We start from the raw sequence: 7,316 nt of genomic DNA on the forward strand, positions 1-7,316 counted from the left end.
TCCAGATACCTCCCGGGGGGTTCCGGTAACCTCCCGGTGCTGCGGTATATGCCCGGTCTCACCCGGAACTATTCCGATGTCCAAATATAGTCGTCCAATATATCAATCTTTATGTCTCGACCATTTTGAGACTCCTCGTCATGTCCGTGATCATATCCGGGACTCCGAACTACCTTCGGTACATCAAAACACATAAACTCATAATACCGATCGTCACTTAATGTTAAGTGTGCGGACCCTACGGGTTCGTGAACTATGTAGACATGACCGAGACTCATCTCCGGTCAATAACCAATAGAGGAACCTAGATGGTCATATTGGTTCCTACATATTCTATGAAGATCTTTATCGGTCAAACTGCATAACAACATATGTTGTTCCCTTTGTCATCGGTATGTTACTTGCCCGAGATTGGATCGTCGGTATCTCAATACCTAGTTCAATCTCGTTACCGGCAAGTCTCTTTACTCGTTCTGTAATGCATCATCTCGCAACTAACTCATTAGTTACATTGCTTGCAAGGCGTATAGTGATGTGCATTACCGAGAGGGCCCAGAGATACCTCTCCGACAATCGGAGTGACAAATCCTAATCTCGATCTATGCCAACTCAACAAGTATCATCGGAGACACCTGTAGAGCACCTTTATAATCACCCAGTTACGTTGTGACGTTTGGTAGCACACAAAGTGTTCCTCCGGTATTCGGGAGTTGCATAATCTCATAGTCATAGGAACATGTATAAGTCATGAAGAAAGCAATAGCAATATACTAAACGATCAAGTGCTAAGCTAACGGAATGGGTCAAGTTAATCACATCATTCTCTAATGATGTGATCCCGTTAATCAAATGACAACTCATGTCTATGGTTAGGAAACATAACCATCTTTGATTCAACGAGCTAGTCAAGTAGAGGCATAATAGTGACACTCTGTTTGTCTATGTATTCACACATGTACTAATTTTCCGGTTAATACAATTCTAGGCACTACAAAAAAAGACACATCCGTGACATTTTGGGCCGAACGAAAATTTTCTTTTGTCATACATATGACACTTCTATGACGATAATTGTGACAAAACCCGGTATCATCATAGATGTGGTGGGCTGCTACTTCTATGACAAAAAATCATGACAGAAAATGGGCTTTTCGTCCTGGACGGGCCGGAGACGCAGCTGCATGACATTTTTTGGGCCGTCCATGACGGAAAAAACTGTGGTAGAAGCGAGGGGAGGAAAATTTCGGGGAGTTCCCGGTTACGGTGGGAGGTCGGGGGCCGAGCGATGCGCGTTTCTCTCGTACACGTACGCGCGTGTGTGCGAGGCGTTGGCTCTAACTGAACCCGAGCGAGGCGTTGGGTTCTAACTGAACCCGAGCGATTGCACTGCAGGCTACGCGTTACTGAACCCAAGCGATCGATCGATGGCTATTAACTGAACCCGATCGAGCGATTGCTTCGCTACTGCTGCTAACTGAAGCCGATCGATTGGATGAACAGTGAGCGTTGAGAGGGTGGGGGGGTTGGATGAACAGTGAGCGGTGGCATTGCCTCTGGATGAACAGGACCCCGTGGTGTGGAGGGCTGGATGAACAGTAGACGGTGGAGGGGTGCCCGTGGAGGGGTGGTTGAACAGGACCCCGTGGTGTGGAGGGCTGGATGAACAGTAGACGGTGGAGGGGTGCCCGTGGAGGGGTGGTTGAACAGTAGCCGGTGGAGTAGCGCGCGGTGGAGGCTGGATGAACAGGAGCCCGTGGAGGCTGGAGGAGGTCGACGGTAGCCCGTGGAGGCTGGAGGAGGTCGACGGTGGAGATGAACAGTATCCCGTGGAGTCCCGTTTTGCGGTACGCCACACCCCTCCCGATGAACAGGACCCCCGTTTCGACCGTAGGAGGTCCGTTTCGTCCGTTTTGCGGTACGCCACACCCCTCCCGATCAACAGGACCCTCGTTTCGACCGTAGGAGGTCCATTTCGTCCGTTTTGCGGTACGCCACACCCCTCCCGATGAACAGGACCCCCGTTTCGACCGTAGGAGGTCCGTTTCATCCGTTTTGCGGTACGCCACACCCCTCCCGATCAACGTGACCCCCGTTTCGACCGTAGGAGGTTCGTTTCGTCCGTTTTGCGGTACGCCACACCCCTCCCGATCAACAGGACCCCCGTTTCGACCGTAGGAGGTCCGTTTCCTCCGTTTTGCGGTACGCCACACCCCTCCCGATCAACAGGACCCCGTTCCGAACGTAGGAGACCCGTTTCCTCCGTTTTGCGGTACGCCAGGCCTCGTTTCCATCACCTGTTCTGTCCAAGCCCTCCCGATGAACACGACCACACATTCCGTTTCGACCCAGCCGGTTGGCTCCCAAGCGTTCCGTTGCCTCCCGATGAACACGACGCATTCCGTTGCCTCCCCATGAACACGACGCATTCCGTTGCCTCCCCATGAACACGACGCATTCCGTTGCCTCCCCATGAATACGACGACGACGCTATTTCTCCGTTCCAACCCAGCCATGTACACGAGCCCTGGCCGTACGTATGCGCGAGTAGGCGTTCGAGACCCCCCCGTATGTACACATACGTGGCCGTATTTTCTTTCTTGCACCCTGGCCGCTGTACGTACGTGTACATGCTACGTGCGCGCCTCTACTACGACACGTGCGTACCTCTACATCCACCAGTATATATGTACGTACACGTTCGCGACCAGAATGACAATGCTACGTACGCCTCGACCAGGTGGGTCCCGACTGTCAGGCACTTCCTTGCGTGCGAAGATGTAGCTGGTGGGTCCCAGCAGTCAGGGGGAAACGTTTTTTTTCACGAAATACGGTGGCCTATCTGGTGGGTCCACGCTGTCAGGTGGAGGAATAATTATTTTGCACGTAATAAGGAGGCACTTCCTTGCTGCGGCCGTGGACCCAGCTGTCAGCCTCTCCACGTACAGTCCACGTCCGATGGAAGCCGTTCCTTGACCACGTTGACCACGCCGCGCCGAGAGCACCAGGGCCATGGATGACGGCGAGGCCTAGGAAGGGGACTACACGGAGCCGGGGAAGACCTGGCAGTGGATGCCCATGCGTAGAGGAGTACGAGGGTTCACTGGTTCGTTGCGGTGTGAGGCTGCCGTCGCCGCAGAATAACAGGGGGTGTGGGTGAGTAGAGGGATGGCCTGGCCAGTGGTGGGAGTAGTAGGGGGCGGTGAGGCCTCCGCCACATCGCAGCTGGCCACGGGAGGCAGGAGCACAAGGCACGACCGGCGCTGGTTTGGGCGGCTGGAGCAAGAAGACCAGAGGTTGAAGAAGCACTACGGCCGTTGGATGGACATCGTACGTGAAGGAAATATGCCCTAGAGGCAATAATAAAGTATTATATATTTCCTTATATCATGATAAATGTTTATTATTCATGCTAGAATTGTATTAACCTGAAACATAATACATGTGTGAATACATAGACAAACAGAGTGTCACTAGTATGCCTCTACTTGACTAGCTCGTTAATCAAAGATGGTTATGTTTCCTAGCCATAGACATGAGTTGTCATTTGATTAACGGGATCACCTCATTAGGAGAATGACGTGATTGACATGACCCATTACGTTAGCTTAGCACCCGATCGTTTAGTATGTTGCTATTGCTTTCTTCATGACTTATACATGTTCCTATGACTATGAGATTATGCAACTCCCGTTTACCGGAGGAACACTTTGTGTGCTACCAAACGTCACAACGTAACTGGGTGATTATAAAGGTGCTCTACAGGTGTCTCCAAAGGTACTTGTTGGGTTGGCGTATTTCGAGATTAGGATTTGTCACTCCGATTGTCGGAGAGGTATCTCTGGGCCCACTCGGTAATGCACATCACTATAAGCCTTGCAAGCATTGTGACTAATGAGTTAGTTACGGGATGATGTATTGTGGAACGAGTAAAGAGACTTGCCGGTAACGAGATTGAACTAGGTATCGAGATACCGACGATCGAATCTCGGGCAAGTAACATACCGATGACAAAGGGAACAACGTATGTTGTTATGCGGTCTGACCGATAAAGATCTTCGTAGAATATGTGGGAGCCAATATGGGCATCCAGGTCCCGCTATTGGTTATTGACCGGAGAGGTGTCTCGGTCATGTCTACATAGTTCTCGAACCCGAAGAGTCCGCACGCTTAAAGTTACGATGACAGTTTTATTATGAGTTTATGTATGTTGATGTACCGAAGGAGTTCGGAGTCCCGGATGAGATCGGGGACATGACGAGGAGTCTCGAAATGGTCGAGACGTAAAGATCGATATATTGGACGACGATATTCGGACTTCGGAAAGGTTCCGAGTGATTCGGGTATTTTTCGGAGTACCGGAGAGTTACGGGTATTCGTATTGGGCCTTAATGGGCCATACGGGAAAGGAGAGAAAGACCCCAAAGGGTGGCCGCACCCCTCCCCATGGGCTAGTCCGAATTGGACTAGGGAAGGGGGGCGCCCCCTTCCTTCTTTCTCCTTCCCCCTTCCCTTCTCCTACTCCCACAAGGAAAGGAGGAGTCCTACTCCCGGTGGGAGTAGGACTCCCCCCTTTGGCGCGCCTCTCCCTTGGCCGGCTACCTCCTCCTTGCTCCTTTATATACGGGGGCAGGGGGGCACCCCATAGACACAACAATTGATCCTTGAGATCTCTTAGCCGTGTGCGGTGCCCCCCTCCACCAAATTACACCTCGATAATACCGTTGCGGAGCTTAGGCGAAGCCCTGCGTCGGTGGAACATCATCATCGTCACCACGCCGTCGTGCTGACGAAACTCTCCCTCAACACTCGGCTGGATCGGAGTTCGAGGGACGTCATCGAGCTGAACGTGTGTAGAACTCGGAGGTGCCGTGCGTTCGGTACTTGATCGGTCGGATCGTGAAGACGTACGACTACATCAACCGCGTTGTGATAACGCTTCCGCTATCGGTCTACGAGGGTACGTGGACAACACTCTCCCCTCTCGTTGCTATGCATCACCATGATCTTGCGCATGCGTAGGAAAATTTTGAAATTACTACGTCCCCCAACAGTACGGTCACTGGAGCTAGAATCGTGCATATTGACTATGTTGACAAAGCCCTCCATCCCCGTCAACTTAGTAGGCCCACAAGTCAGCCTGCCACTATACTGGGTCCCAGCTAACAGGGGGAGTATTCATTTTTGTGTGCGTAATAAGGAGGTACTTCCTTGTGTGCGAAGATATAGCTGGTGGGTCCGAGCTGTCAGCGGCGGTAATGTTTTTTTCACGAAATACAGAGGCCCTTTCGGTGGGTCCCTGATGTCAGGTGGAGGAATCATTATTTTGCGCGTAATAAGGAGGCATTTCCTTGCGTGCGGCCGTGGACCCAGCTGTCGGCCTCTCCACGTACAGTCCACTTCAGATGCATGTCGGTCATTGACCAGGCCGCGCCGAGAGCACCAGGGCGGTGGACGACGGCGAGGCCTAGGAAGGGAACAACACGGAGGCAGGGAAGACTCGGCAGTTGTTTCCCACGCGGAGGGGAGTACGACTGTACGAGGGTTTACTGGTTCGTCTGCCGTCGCCGGAGAATAACAGTAGGTGTGGGTGAGTAGAGGGATGGCTAGGCCAGCGATGGGAGTACGGTGGGGCGGTGAGGCCTGCGCGGCAGCAGAGCCGGCCGCGGGGAGGAGGGAGCAGGCAGTCCCGCCGGCGCTTGTTTGAGCGGCTGGAGCAGGAAGAGCAGAGATTGAAGAAGCACGACGGCCGTTGGATGGCCATCCAACAATCACTGCTTGTGCATCAACCTTTTTTTTAGGAAAGCCTCAAATCTGTGGAAAACAGCATACAGCCCATCTGCCATTATTTCTAATAATTTACAGCCCATTTGCTAATTATTAAGGTTTTTTTGGAGCCCATATTGTTTTTGTTAGCATTACAGCCCATATTGTGGCCACGGTTAAAAAATTATACGAAATTTTGCATATTTCGTTGCGGTCCGAACTGTTTTTAATCCCGAAATTTCGACTCACATTCAAACTGATTTTAAAAATAAATGTATATCAATATAAAATCCAACAAATTCTCCATGCATAAAAATTAATGTAATTTAAAATCTCGAAATGAAAAAAAAGATATTTGAAACTAATTGCCGGTTTGATGTGTTTTAAAAATGTACAACCCATTTCTCATTACTGATGGGCCATTTTCTCGGCCAGCCGAATGAAATTCCCTCGTCTTGAAAGATTTGCAGCCCAACAGGCCTGACAAAGCGACTTACTTGGCAAATCACAAAAAACCTGGGCTGTGGCCGTGGACCCAGCTGTCAGCCTCTCCACGTACAGTACTCTTCCGATAGAATGTCGTTGACCACGTTGACCACGCCGCGCCGAGAGCACCAAGGAGGTGGACGACGGCGAGGCCTAGGAAGGGGACGACGCGGAGCCGGGGAAGACGCGGTACTGGATGCCCACGCGGAGAGGAGTACGAGGGTTCACTGGTTCGGCTGCGGTGTGAGGCTGCCGTCGCCGCAGGGCCTGGCTAGCGGTGGGAGTAGTAGGGGGCGATGAGGCCTCAACGGCAGCACAGCCGGCCACTGGAGGCAGGAGCAGGCAGTCTCCCCGACGCTGGTTTGGGCGGTTGGTGCAAGAAGAGCAGCGATTGAAGAAGCAGCAGGACCGTTCGATTCAAATCCAACGGTTACTGCTGCTAGAATCACTACAGGAAACAGCTACTTTGCCGTCTGCCACGGCGGACGGCAAAGACCTTTGCCGTCAGCCGCGGACGGCAAAAGGCTCCGGCAAAGAAGGCTATGGTAAACAGCTGCTTTGCCGTCTGCTTCCTGGAGGCGGACGGCAAAGGCTCTTTGCCGTCTACGGCGGACGGCAAAGAGGGCGGACGGCAATAATTGCGCTGTCAGTCCGTTAAGTGGCTAACGGCAGACCTTTGCCGTCCGCCGCAGACGGCAAAATTTCTCTGGTCTTTGCCGTCCGCCTTATGATGTCATCTACACGTCACTAGATGGCAGGTTCTTTGCCGTCTGCCACTGATGGCAAAGTGCAGGTTCTTTGCCGTCTGCCACGGACGGCAAAGTCTTTGCCGTCTGCCACTGTAGGCAAACTGACCAAATGGGTCAGCTCCCAGGAAGCACAGTTGGCTGCCACGTGGCTTCTTTGCCGTCCGCGGCAGACGGCAAAGAGCTCTTTGCCGTCGGTGGCAGACGGCAAAGAGCCTGCATATTGGCTGTTTTTTCTGTTTTTTATTAAATCCCACAATTTGCATAGAAAATATATATGACATATATAGATATATTTCCATATCACATATCCAGCACATA

This window comes from Aegilops tauschii, chromosome 7, assembly GCF_002575655.3.
Source record: "Aegilops tauschii subsp. strangulata cultivar AL8/78 chromosome 7, Aet v6.0, whole genome shotgun sequence".
NCBI classification, from domain to species: domain Eukaryota; kingdom Viridiplantae; phylum Streptophyta; class Magnoliopsida; order Poales; family Poaceae; genus Aegilops; species Aegilops tauschii.